The sequence below is a fragment of the Bombina bombina genome, chromosome 2 (assembly GCF_027579735.1).
Source record: "Bombina bombina isolate aBomBom1 chromosome 2, aBomBom1.pri, whole genome shotgun sequence".
In the NCBI taxonomy this organism is placed as follows: Eukaryota; Metazoa; Chordata; class Amphibia; order Anura; family Bombinatoridae; genus Bombina; species Bombina bombina.
The window spans coordinates 1339497370-1339513269 of NC_069500.1; the positions used below are offsets into that span (position 1 = coordinate 1339497370).

General features: G+C 37.6%; 1 long non-coding RNA gene across 1 annotated transcript in view; it reads left to right on the top strand.

Moving 5' to 3' along the window:
- Positions 1 to 282: 282 nt before the first annotated feature.
- Positions 283 to 15900, top strand: part of LOC128648291 (uncharacterized) — a 52614-nt gene continuing 36996 nt past the window's right edge. The window contains exon 1 of the long non-coding RNA XR_008400561.1: positions 283 to 389. This is a non-coding gene — a long non-coding RNA (uncharacterized LOC128648291). The remainder of the gene's footprint in view (positions 390 to 15900) is intronic.

Below are 15900 nucleotides of genomic sequence, written 5' to 3' on the forward strand. Positions count from 1 at the left end.
CCAATTGGCACAGCTCAGTGGGAACTGAAACTATTACCATTGGCGGATTTGGTGGCACATTGGCTCCTGACTGCACGTGTAGTCTACTTAATTGGCTCCTGACTCCACGTGTAGTCAGTAAGTGGGACAGCAGTGTGTTTGCAGCGTGGGCAGTAGTCAGTCGGACTCACAGAGCTCTGAGAGTGGCAGCTTAAACGCTGAGCTGAAGTCAGTGGGATTTTTTTTGCAACAAGCTCCCAGTAGTGCATTGCTTCTCCTGCTCTTGATATATGGATAGGAAGTGGAAGCTTAAAAATGCCTGATGATGAAATGTGAGTGCCTTTATCTAATATTCCACCAAATATTCCGAAACTGTTCATCCCATCAACCTCATACATCCCATTAAAATAGTAAGTAGCTATTGGTGTTATTAAACTTTTTTTAATTCTTGCACATACATACTGTTACTTGTAAATGCATTTTGTTATTATATAATTTATGTATGTGTCCGTATCTTTTAAAACAAGTTAGTTTAACCTCATTTTTGCTAGCACAACTGAATTACTGTGTCGCGAAAATATGTAGGTCTAAAAAGTGTGTCACCAATATGAAAAGTTTGGAAAGCTCTGCACTATATCATACCTTGTACTATTAATTTATTGTGTGTTACTGTCTGTGCAGGGCTGAGCGCAATATAGCATACCACATACTATTAATTTATTGTGCATTTTTTTTGTACAGGGTTGAGCACAATATAATACACCTCATACTATTAATTTATTGTGCATTATTATTTGTGCAGGAGTGAGCGCAATAAAACATATCTTGCGTTATAAATTTATTGTGTGTTATTGTTTGTGCAGGGCTGAGCGTAATATAACAAACCTCGTACTATTAATTTATTGTGTGTTATTGTTAGTGCAGGGCTGAGCATAATATAACATACCTCATACTATTAAATTATGGTGTGTTATTGTTTGTGCAGTGCTGAGCGCAATATAACATACCTCGTACTATTAATTTATTGCGTGTTATTGTTTCTGCAGGGCCGAGCACAATATAACATACCTTGTACTATTAATAACTTTGTGCGTTAAATTTATTGTGCACTATTGTTTGGCAGGGCTGAGGGCAATATAACATACCTTGCTCTATAAATTTATTGTGCGTTATTGTTTGCACAGGGCTAAGTGTAATATAACATACCTCATGCTATTAATTCATTGTGTGCATATTGTTTGCACAGGGCTGAGCACAATATAACATACCTTGTACTATTAATTTATTGTGCATTATTGCTTGTGCAGGGCTGAGCACAATATAACATACCTTGTACTATTAATATATTGTTCATTATTGCTTGTGCAGGGCTTAGCCCAATATAACATACATCGTACTATTAATTTATTGTGCATTATTGCTTGTGCAGGGCTGAACACAATATAACATACCTCATACTATTAATTTATTGTGCATTATTATTTGTGCAGGACTAAGCACAATATAACATACCTTGTTCTATAAATTTATTGTGCATTACTGTTTGTGCAGGGCTGAGCGCAATTTAACATGCCTCGTACTATTAATTTATTGTGCATTATTGTTTGTGCAAGGCTGATTACCATATAACATACTTCGTACTATTAATGTATTGTGCAATATTGTTTGTGCAGGGCTGAGCACACTATATCATACCTTGTACTATTAATTTATTGTGTGTTACTGTTTGTGCAGGGCTGAGCGCAATATAGCATACCACATACTATTAATTTATTGTGCATTTTTTTTGTACAGGGTTGAGCACAATATAATACACCTCATACTATTAATTTATTGTGCATTATTATTTGTGCAGGAGTGAGCGCAATAAAACATATCTTGCGTTATAAATTTATTGTGTGTTATTGTTTGTGCAGGGCTGAGCGTAATATAACAAACCTTGTACTATTAATTTATTGTGTGTTATTGTTAGTGCAGGGCTGAGCATAATATAACATACCTCATACTATTAAATTATGGTGTGTTATTGTTTGTGCAGGGCTGAGCACAATATAACATACCTCATAGTAATAATTTATTGTGTGCTATTGTTTGTGCAGGGCTGAGCACAATATAACATACCTCGTACTATTAATTTATTGTGTATTATTGTTTGTGCAGGGCTGAGCACAATATAACATACCTTGCACTATAAATGTATTGTGTGTTATTGTTTGTGCTGAGTGTTATTGTGTGTTATTGTTTGTGCAGGGCTGAGCGCAATATAACATCATTTGTGCTTTAAATTTATTGTGCGCTATTGTTTGGCAGGGCTGAGCGCAATATAAACCTTGCGCTATAAATGTATTACGCGTTATTGTTTGCACAGGGCTGAGTGTAATATAACATACATCATGCTATTAATTCATTGTGTGCATATTGTTTGCACATAATTTGCACTATAAATTTATTGTGCATTATTGTTTGCACAGGGCTGAGCACAATATAACATACCTCGTACTATTAATTTATTTTGCATTATTGCTTGTGCAGGGCTGAGCACAATATAACATACCTCGTACTATTAATTTATTGTGCATTATTATTTGTGCAGGAGTGAGCGCAATATAACATATCTTGCGCTATAAATTTATTGTGTGTTATTGTTTGTGCAGGGCTGAGCGTAATATAACATACCTCGTACTATTAATTTATTTTGTGTAATGTAAGTGCAGGGCTTAGCGTAATATAACATAAATTGCGCTATTAATTTATTGTGTGTTATTGTTAGTGCAGGGCTGAGCGTAACATAACATACCTCGTACTATTAATTCATTGTGTGTTATTGTTAGTGCAGGACTGAGCGTAAAATAACATACCTTGCGCTATTAATTTATGTGTTATTGTTTGCACAGGGCTGAGCGTAATATAACATACCTCGTACTACTAACTTATTGTGTATTATTATTTGTGCAGGGCTGAGCGTAATATAACATACCTCATACTGTCAATTTATTGTGCGTTACTGTTTGACAGGGCTGAGCCTAATACAACATACCTCATACTACTAACTTATTGTGCATTATTATTTGTGCAGGGTTGAGCTTACTATAACATATCTCATACTGTTTTTTTTATTGTGTGTTACTGTTTGTGCAGGACTGAGCGCAATATAACATACCTCGTACTATTAATTTATTGTGTATTATTATTTGTGCCAGGTTTGAGTGTAATATAACATACCTTACACTATTCATTTATTATGTGTTATTGTTTGCACAGGGCTGAGCGTAATATAACATACCTCGTACTATTAATTTATTGTGCGTTATTGTTTGGCAGGGCTGAGCACAATATAACAATACCTTGTACTATTAATTTATTGTGCATTATTGTTTGGCAGGGCTGAGCACAATATAACAATACCTCGTATTATTAATTTATTGTGCATTATTGTTTGGCAGGGCTGAGCACAATATAACATACCTCATACTATTGATTTATTGTGCGTTATTGTTTGGCAGGGCTGAGAGTAATATAACATACCTCATACTATTAATTTATTGTGCATTATTCTTTGGCAGGGCTGAGCACAATATAACATACATTGTTCTATTAATTTATTGTGTGTTATTGTTTGGCAGGGCTGAGCGTAATATAACATACCTTACACTATTAATTTATTGTGTATTATTGTTTGGCAGGGCTGAGCACAATATAACATACCTCGTGCTATTAATTTATTGTGCATTATTGTTTGGCAGGGCTGAGTGTAATATAACATACCTTGTACTATTAATTTATTGTGCATTATTGTTTGGCAGGGCTGAGTGTAATATAACATACCTCGTACTATTAATTTATTGTGCATTATTGTTTGGCCGGGCTGAGAACAATATAACATACCTTGTACTATTAATTTGTTGTGCATTATTGTTTGGCAGGGCTGAGCACAACATAACATACCTTGTACTATTAATTTATTGTGCATTATTGTTTGGCAGGGCTGAGCGTAATATAACATACCTCATGCTATTAATTTATTGTGTGTTATTGTTAGTTCAGCGCTGAGCGTAATATAACATACCTCATGCTATTAATTTATTGTGTGTTATTGTTAGTGCAGGACTGAGAGTAAAATAACATACCTTGCGCTATTAATTTATTATGTGTTATTGTTTGCACAGGGCTGAGCGTAATATAACATACCTCGTACTATTAATTTATTGTGCATTATTGTTTGGCAGGGCTGAGCCCAATATAACAATACCTCGTACTATTAATTTATTGTGCGTTATTGTTTGGCAGGGCTGAGCACAATATAACATACCTCGTACTATTAATTTATTGTGCATTATTGTTTGGCAGGGCTGAGCACAATATAACATACCTCATACTATTAATTTATTGTGCATTATTGTTTGGCAGGGCTGAGCGTAATATAACATACCTCATGCTATTAATTTATTATGTGTTATTGTTTGCACAGGGCTGAGCGTAATATAACATACCTCGTACTACTAACTTATTGTGTATTATTATTTGTGCAGGGCTGAGCACAATATAACAAACCTGTAGCTACCAGCTGCTCTCTACTTGTAATCTTTATAGAAAATCACATGTTGAGGACAATGTCCTGTTTTAATATATGGACAAAGCATTACTGTGTATTTATGTGAATGAAAAGTTGCCACTGAAAGCAAAATGCCATTATTTTAAAGATTGAATTCCCGAGTTTGTTTCTCTGAGATATTTTGAGACATTTTTATTCCTGTGAGGTAGCCTCATTAATCACACTCATATCTCAGTAAAAAGGTTACTGCTCAGCATCTCCATCACATCCTTTCTGTCCCGTTTCTCCCAGGTTCTTCACTTCCCATATCTCCCCTTTTTATTATTTGTACGTGTCAGCTGACAACTGCTCCACAATTAAATGACCCAGCTCAATCCAGCAAGTGACTCCAGCTATTATTTCCTGAATGAATGAAAGACCTGTGGAACAGGAGGAAGCATTGTCTTTCCTATCTCCGCCAGCTTCCTCATGCAAAGCTGAAGTCTTCGGGAATCTCTGGTGCACCCCAGCTGGGAACAATTACTGCATCTGGCCTCTGTCAAACACCCTTCCCCATCCCCCCACTAGCCCAGCTTTACATACTTCCGACACCTGCTGAGAGGGATAAATCAGATACTTGATCATTTGACCTTCTTTAAGAATGAACTTCAACTCACTATGAAAATGTTTCTCTGTAAAGCTGTGCAATTGCATTAATATTACCTCTCTTTTTCATAACAAATTTCCAGTTTCCTCCACTATGTATGCAAATCATTATACAAAATTCAATGTTCTATATGTGTCATTGCAACTTTCATTTATTGGTCTTTCTAGATCAGGGTTCTTCAAACTTTTTTCCGAATACCCAATGCAATGATACCCCATACACTCATGACAATATTTTTATGCTTGGTCTGAAAATGTCTGAATAAATATACAAGATAGCGTAAATGTGTGAATACTTTGTTGCTGATTGAGAAAAAGGTAATAACACACACACCACACACTCTCATACAAAACACACACTCATACAACACACCCACTCTCATGCAAAACACTCACACCACACACTCTCATACAAAACACACACTCATACAACACACCCACTCTCATACAAAACACTCACACCACACACTCTCATACAAAACACACACTCATACAACATACACCACACACACTCATACAACATACACCACACCCACTCTCATACAAAACACTCACACACTCTCATACAACACACACCACACACTCTCATACAACACACACACACCATGCACACTCTCATACAACACACACCACACCACACACTCATACAACACACACACCACACACACTCTCATATAACACACACACTCCTACAACATACCAAAATTCAAAAGAGGGACACCCCCCCCCCCCCCCGGCAAAAAATTTAAAATCATAAGACCAAAGTAATATAAATAAAATTCTAAATAAAGTCATAGATTGTAATACACTTAGGCAGCAAATCAAACTCAAGCTCAAACCACTGGTATGGCTATGTGAGCTATGTATTTGATTATCCTTTGGAAAGACATTGCTAAATATTTTTATCTTAATTGGACATTTAATAATAAATTCTTTAAAACTGCTCTCTGCATTCCCCATTAATATTCTAAATTCTGGCCTTTAAAGTCAGCAAAAATGCACAGTAGCACACTACATAGCATACACTTACACACAGTGGCGACTCTAGGAACAATATACAGGGGGGGCACATAAGATACCAGAGGCAAAACTGGGGGGGGGCACTAATATATATATATATATATATATATATATATAGAATAAAGTAGAAAAAAAGTTGCTAGCAGCGGTCTTAAAAGCAATAAGTCTTTATTGAAACATCAAAGGTAAAAAACACTCCAGGAGAGCCACAAATGTGCACACAACATTAGTCCGCTAACATGTTTCGGCCAAGGGCCGTAATCATAGCTACTGGACCTTGCACCTGCGTACCTTAAAAAGGACCAGGATCACCCTGATAGGATAAAAACAAAGTTACACGTTGTGTTGCTGTTTAAACTCATTGAGTACTTTAACATAGAAATACTATATATCAATTAGGAATTATCCATTACACAGAACCTGTCACAGTTTCATATCAAATAGAAGTGGACACAAGCATATAAGACAGAAAATGATTTGATGGAAACTAATTATAAGGTCTTAAAACTTATTACAATATTACATAGAACATGCAAAGAGTCACATATATGCATACTACGTGGATTAACTGACATCCGGCCAACTTTTCTAAACCATTTAAATGCGATACAATACAAAATAATTTACTTATTTGAAGTCACTAAAACAGTTTACATGACACATTATTTCACTGTAAATAACAGTTGTACCGCATTGATACAAATAGTGGCAAAAAACGATACAGTTTAATATGTGAAAAATCTATGGAAAATATTACCTATTCTGCCTCATAAACAAAATCTATCAAATGCAAGATGGGGAATACGCTAATACATTGAAATGAAATACTAACCTAGAAAGAGAGGAAGCCTAATATTTATTTACATTACTTACTATAATAATTAAATGATCCAGTATGTATTATATGGGCAACACACAAATATTTATGGCATTTATATAAAGCATTAATGAGAATGGATTCAAAGGACATTTAACTTCCAATACTTTAGAATCTCTTATGGAGAACACATTATATTGCCAATTGATACCTTGCCCACCAAAGAAATATGGACTAGGAAAAGGCTCTATATATTATAGTATATGGAAGGGAATGGCTTGAGAAACAAATACACAATATTGTAGTGTTACAAAGATTGCAAAATTGTAGATTAACAAAAACATTCTGATTTCTCTTTGGATTTTCGGTGCTTTGTACTCAGAGTACTCAAGTTTTTGCTTACTCATAACTATTTTTCATTTGAGGATAGGTTCTATCTCCAAAGGCGTGGGACAGCTATGGGGGCCAAGTTTGCCCCCTCCTATGCCAACCTTTTCATGGGTTGGTGGGAGCTGTCCCACGTCTTTGGAGATGGAAACCCCTACAGACATTTGATTTGTTTTTATGTTCGTTTCATAGACGATCTATTACTAGTATGGGAAGGAAGTACACTGCAGTTTACATCCTTTGTGGCGTATTTGAACTCCAATAATATTGGTATCAAGTTCACCCACGAACTAAGTGAAAGTAAAATAAACTTTTTAGACATCACTATTAAAGGTACAGATGATGGCAAAGTGCTTACTGAGATTTTTAGGAAACCCATTGCTGGGAACACTCTTCTCCATGCGAGTAGTTGTCACCCGAGGCATGTACCGTATGCGGTAGCCAAGGGACAGTTTACCAGGGTTAAACGCAATTGCACATTGCCCTTTAAATATGCAGAACAATCTAAGGAATTGACACACAGACTTAAGAGTAGGGGATACACCTCCCACGTCATAAAAAAAGCAAGAAATCAGGTTGATGCGCTGGATAGGATGCAAACTTTGGATACACCTAGTAATGTTCATAGAACATCTGAGGGACAACACAAAGGAGTAACCTTTGTCACAGAATATAGTCAGGAATATCAGGACATTTGCAAAATAGTGAAAAAACATTTTTCCTTTCTTGCTGCAGATGACAAATTAGAGAATTGTGTCTCCCAAGGTCTGCGGTGCTCCTATAGAAAAACCAGCACTTTGGGGAATGTGTTGTCACCATCAGTCTTGCCCAAAACTGATATACGACAGAGCTCCTGGCTTACACATAGGGGTATCTTCAAATGCCACAATAAATGTAGGGTATGTGAATTTGTTCTCCCTGCCGATCACATCAAGTCTGAAGTGACAGGTGAAAGGTTTCCCATACAAACATGTTTAAAGTGTACTTCCACATATGTGGTCTATGTCCTCAGCTGCACCACTTGTCATTTACAGTATGTGGGGCTCACTACAACAGAGGTGAAGGTCCGCATACGTAATCATTTGTCTACCATACAGGCAGGAACTGCATCTACACCTTTGGTGCAGCATTTTTCAAAACATCATCGTAGTAGCGTTAATACACTGAAGTGGCAGGCTATTGAAAGAGTTACCTGTCCTCCTAGGGGAGGAGATAGGGATAGGTTGCTGCAGAAAAGGGAAATGTTTTGGATCTTTAGACTCCAGACACGTGTGCCTACGGGCCTAAACTCTGAGTATGACCTAATTAACTACTGGCAGTGATTTTTTGACCAGGGCCCTCATTCCCTTTCCTGCAGCGACCGACTCAATTACCTCCCTCCCAGTCATTTTGTAATTCTGAAATTTTGTGGTTTTTGTTAATCTACAATTTTGCAATCTTTGTAACACTACAATATTGTGTATTTGTTTCTCAAGCCATTCCCTTCCATATACTATAATATATAGAGCCTTTTCCTAGTCCATATTGCTTTGGTGGGCAAGGTATCAATTGGCAATATAATGTGTTCTCCATAAGAGATTCTAAAGTATTGGAAGTTAAATGTCCTTTGAATCCATTCTCATTAATGCTTTATATAAATGCCATAAATATTTGTGTGTTGCCCATATAATACATACTGGATCATTTAATTATTATAGTAAGTAATGTAAATAAATATTAGGCTTCCTCTCTTTCTAGGTTAGTATTTCATTTCAATGTATTAGCGTATTCCCCATCTTGCATTTGATAGATTTTGTTTATGAGGCAGAATAGGTAATATTTTCCATAGATTTTTCACATATTAAACTGTATCGTTTTTTGCCACTATTTGTATCAATGCGGTACAACTGTTATTTACAGTGAAATAATGTGTCATGTAAACTGTTTTAGTGACTTCAAATAAGTAAATTATTTTGTATTGTATCGCATTTAAATGGTTTAGAAAAGTTGGCCGGATGTCAGTTAATCCACGTAGTATGCATATATGTGACTCTTTGCATGTTCTATGTAATATTGTAATAAGTTTTAAGACCTTATAATTAGTTTCCATCAAATCATTTTCTGTCTTATATGCTTGTGTCCACTTCTATTTGATATGAAACTGTGACAGGTTCTGTGTAATGGATAATTCCTAATTGATATATAGTATTTCTATGTTAAAGTACTCAATGAGTTAAAACAGCAACACAACGTGTAACTTTGTTTTTATCCTATCAGGGTGATCCTGGTCCTTTTTAAGGTACGCAGGTGCAAGGTCCAGTAGCTATGATTACGGCCCTTGGCCGAAACATGTTAGCGGACTAATGTTGTGTGCACATTTGTGGCTCTCCTGGAGTGTTTTTTACCTTTGATGTTTCAATAAAGACTTATTGCTTTTAAGACCGCTGCTAGCAACTTTTTTTCTACTTTATTCTAATTATTCCGGGCAGCAGCAGCTGGTCTGGGACTTACAGCTCCAAAGCCGGTCTATGGGAACTCTGTTTTCTACATTAAAAGGATCAGCGCATGGATTCACCGCGCTGTAGCACGTACGTCACGCCCCCTCCTGCATAGTAGGACGCCTTTTCGAAGAAACGCGGAGGAGACTATTGAGTGCAGATACAGTGAATTCCGGAGGTCTTTAATCAAAAACAGAGACTGAGTCATTTGGGGTCAGCGGTCTAGAGGAGTGGTGAGTAAAGGCGTTCTCGCCACCTGGATTATAAGTCCTGGTCTTCTCTCTTTATGTTAGAGATTTGAAGGTACCACTCACTCTGCATGTAACCGCTTGTTGTGCTCCTAAGCCTCCGGTTTTCTGAAGTACACTCTGTCTCTGATACATTCATTTACATCACAGGCGTATATAGGGGGTTTGTCAAGCTGTTTTCCAGTAGCTCTGAGCATGTTAAACATAATACATATTTCTTACGGCTCATTGCTCTGAACGGAGTATACACATTCACCGGACTTTGTTTATGTCGACAAGACAACTAATTACTTAAAGGGACGGCAACAGTGACTTTTACTTTTGATTTATATATATATATATATATATATATATATATATTTACACATACACAGTTAAACACATGCTGACACATACATATACACATGCATACATACAAATTATACACACACACACATTATACATACACACACACACATTATACATACAGATAAACACATTATGCATACACATACACATTATACATACACACACACATTATACATACACATACACACACATATTATACACACACATTATACATACACACACACACACACACATTATACATACACACACACACACATTATACATACACACACACACACACACACACATTATACATACACACACATTATACATACACACACACATTATACATACACATTATACATACACACATACATACATACACACATACATACACACACACACAGTATACATATACACACACACACAGTATACATACACACACACACACAGTATACATACACACACACACATTATACATACACACACACATTATACATACACATATACATACATACACACATACATACACATTATACATACACACACACACATTATACATACACACACACACACATTATACACACACACACAAACACACACATTATACATACACATTATACATACACACACCATTATACATGCACACACATTATACATACACTGTGTGCAGAATTATTAAGCAAATGAGTATTTTGACCACATCATCCTCTTTATGCATGTTGTCTTACTCCAAGCTGTATAGGCTCGAAAGCCTACTACCAATTAAGCATATTAGGTGATGTGCATCTCTGTAATGAGAAGGGGTGTGGTCTAATGACATCAAGACCCTATATCAGGTGTGCATAATTATTAGGCAACTTCCTTTCCTTCGTCAAAATGGGTCAAAAGAAGGACTTGACAGGCTCAGAAAAGTCAAAAATAGTGAGATATCTTGCAGAGGGATGCAGCACTCTTAAAATTGCAAAGCTTCTGAAGCGTGATCATCAAACAATCAAGCGTTTCATTCAAAATAGTCAACAAAATAACTGCCCATGAACTGAGAAAAGTCAAGCGTGCAGCTGCCAAGATGCCACTTGCCACCAGTTTGGCCATATTTCAGAGCTGCAACATCACTGGAGTGCCCAAAAGCACAAGGTGTGCAATACTCAGAGACATGGCCAAGGTAAGAAAGGCTGAAAGACGACCACCACTGAACAAGACACACAAGCTGAAACGTCAAGACTGGGCCAAGAAATATCTCAAGACTGATTTTTCAAAGGTTTTATGGACTGATGAAATGAGAGTGAGTCTTGATGGGCCAGATGGATGGGCCCGTGGCTGGATTGGTAAAGGGCAGAGAGCTCCAGTCCGACTCAGACACCAGCAAGGTGGAGGTGGAGTACTGGTTTGGGCTGGTATCATCAAAGATGAGCTTGTGGGGCCTTTTCGGGTTGAGGATGGAGTCAAGCTCAACTCCCAGTCCTACTGCCAGTTTCTGGAAGACACCTTCTTCAAGCAGTGGTACAGGAAGAAGTCTGCATCCTTCAAGAAAAAGATGATTTTCATGCAGGACAATGCTCCATCACACGCGTCCAAGTACTCCACAGCGTGGCTGGCAAGAACGGGTATAAAAGAAGAAAATCTAATGACATGGCCTCATTGTTCACCTGATCTGAACCCCATTGAGAACCTGTGGTCCATCATCAAATGTGAGATTTACAAGGAGGGAAAACAGTACACCTCTCTGAACAGTGTCTGGGAGGCTGTGGTTGCTGCTGCACGCAATGTTGATGGTGAACAGATCAAAACACTGACAGAATCCATGGATGGCAGGCTTTTGAGTGTCCTTGCAAAGAAAGGTGGCTATATTGGTCACTGATTTGTTTTTGTTTTGTTTTTGAATGTCAGAAATGTATTTTTGTGAATGTTGAGATGTTATATTGGTTTCACTGGTAAAAATAAATAATTGAAATGGGTATATATTTGTTTTTTGTTAAGTTGCCTAATAATTATGCACAGTAATAGTCACCTGCACACACAGATATCCCCCTAAAATAGCTATAACTAAAAACAAACTAAAAACTACTTCCAAAACTATTCAGCTTTGATATTAATGAGTTTTTTGGGTTCATTGAGAACATGGTTGTTGTTCAATAATAAAATTAATCCTCAAAAATACAACTTGCCTAATAATTCTGCACTCCCTGTACACACACACACATTATACATACACACACACATTATACATACACATACACATTATACATACACATTATACATACACATATACATACATACACACACACACACATTATACACACACACACATTATACATACACACACATTATACATTATACATACACACATATACTGACAACAAAACAATTACAACAGTCCATATTTTTTCATAAGAAGATAAAACACAGATACAAATGGAAAAGGAAAGCAAGTATATTATATATTCTATTTTGCAAATAAACACCATTATATAAACAAGTTAAAAAAAGTGACATAAAAAAGTTTAATATAACAAACTGTGGACAGACATGGTTATGCAAGGCTTATACACAATAGTAATCTCTTTTGCTAAAACAGTGATGTATTTACTAGACACATTTTTGTGTAATAAAGTACAATGAATTTCCCTTTCTACTAGAATGTGCCTTTTATTTAAAGGGTAATTATGATACTGGGGTCCTGCAAGGCAGTCCTGAGCCCTGCTTTGGATCACTGCATCCTGTACACTACAGGGACACAAAAAAGGAACCAGGGTCACTTTGGATCTAGCATTTACTTATTTATGTGCATCTTGTTATGGGTTGATCATTCACTACAGAATCTATTGCACTTTGCTAGAGGATTGTACAAACACGTGGATACTGGATATGTATTAGTTACATGTGATCTCTATGATATAGAGTTGGACCCTGCTAACTTCATAGGGTGGAGAAGTTTTTTCTTATCTCAGGGACGCACGGTGTGAAATATTAAGACAATGGCTTAAATGAATAAATTAATCAGCAGCACTGTCAAGCTCCTGCTGCTTTTGGTCAGGTTATAGCAGATACATTTTTAGCAGCTGAAAAAAAAGTTGCATATTCCTATCATTAGACTGACTGAGCTGTGGCACTAAAGGAAAAAACTGACAAGTTAAATGCACTTGCAATATTTGCACCTGTCTAATGGGTACTGGTAATAGGAGTATATTACAAAGGTGCTGAAATATTTCCATCTCTGCACCAAATCTGCACATGGAATGTAGATACAGTAAGATATACAGTGACTTCTGTATCTCACGGTAATATAAAGACAGACAGATATACATCACCCGGCCACGCTTATATACACTGATGAACTAAAGAGTGTGTAAGCCCAGGCCATTAGCCGTCTCCTGCTAAATAACCCCGTTGTGTGACTTACCCCCAGATCATTTTCTTGCTGCCTGCTGGTCCTGCTCAGCTCCTTCCCGAGCTCTCTAGCTGAGCTCTTGTCCTGACCTGCACCACAGCGCTTGGTGGCTCCTCCCTCTTCCTCTCCAGGCTCCGGTCATGTTCCTTGTGTTGTGTAGGAACGTGACCGGCTATGCTTGTAAATAGCAGTAAGCATGGAGTATATTGGAGGCTGGAGCCAAGTGGTGCTGCGGAGCATGTAGATGTGTGGGGGTTCTTCAAACTGAGCACAGGGAGGCGCCCTGCGCATGTTATGTATTACTACTCACTCATTTATTATCAAAATAAAAAAACACTGGCCGTTCACAAACTTTACACAAGCACCGGGGCTGGGGGGGCAGACAAGGGGGCAAATGATAATGATGGGGGGGCAACTGCCCCCCATGCCCCCCATGTAGCGACGCCACTGCTTACACATGCAGATACACACACACTACATAGCATACACTTATACATGCAGATACACACACACACTACATAGTATACACTTATACATGCAGATACACACACACACACACACACACTATATAGCATACACTTACACATGCAGATACACACACACTACATAGCATACACTTATACATGCAGATACACACACACTACATAGCATACACTTATACATGCAGATACACACACACACTACATAGCATACACTTATACATGCAGATACACACACACACACTACATAGCATACACTTACACATGCAGATACACACACACACACTACATAGCATACACTTACACATGAAGATACACACACACTACATAGCATACAATTATACAGGCAGATACACAAACACATATTACATAGCATACACTTATACATGCAGATACACAGACACTACATAGTATACACATATACATGCAGACATACACACACTACATAGCATACACTTAAACATGCAGATACACACTTATACATGCAGATGCACATACACACACTACATAGCTTACATTTATACATGCAGACACACACACACTACATAGCATAAACTTATACATACAGATACACACACAGTTATGGATACAGATAGACACACACACTACATCATATATGGGTATCTGTAATTCATTGTATGGGGTCCTGGGGTTGGCAAGCACATTAGCTGGCAGTCTGCGGCTGCCATTGTTCGTTGCCCTGGTATTAGCACTGCTCATTGTATAAAACTGAAGGCATGCTAGTATTGTCATCAGGGGTTAGACATCATCACTACCAGAGGTAGGTTAGAGAGGTCACCATTACCCTTGGTTAGAGTGTATACAGCCTTCTTACTCCTGCTTAACCCACACACCATTCTTTTTCCACAGGGAATTTAACAGGTATCTAACCCTGTGAGAGCAAAGCCAGCTGCTTCTGAGTATGGGCCCAACAGAATTTAAAAAAAAAAAAAAATATTTTTTTAGTGCCTTAGGCAAATCGGGACAGCTGACTAGCAACCCGGGACAGGGGGACAGACCACTAAATTCGAGACTGTCCCGCAAAAATCGGGACAGTTGGGGGGTATGGTACAACACACTACAGACACTCTCCCACAACACCCACCACACACACCACAAACTCACATACAAAACACACACACTCTCATACAACACACACATGCCACACACATTCTTATACAAAACACACACCACACACACTCTCATACAAAACACACACACACACTCTCATGCAACACACACATCACACACTCTCATATAACACACACACACTCCTACAACACCCACTACAAACTCTCATACAACACACACACCACACACTCTCATACAACACACACATGCCACACACACTCTCATACAAAACACACACACACTCTTATACAACACACACACATCACACACTCTCATACAGCACACACCACACACACTCTCATACAACACACCCACGCCACACACACTCATGCAACACACACACCACACACACTTTCACAAAACACACACACTCATATAACACACTGTCATAAAACAGACACACTCTCATATAACACACACAACACAAACATTCTTGATATGACACAC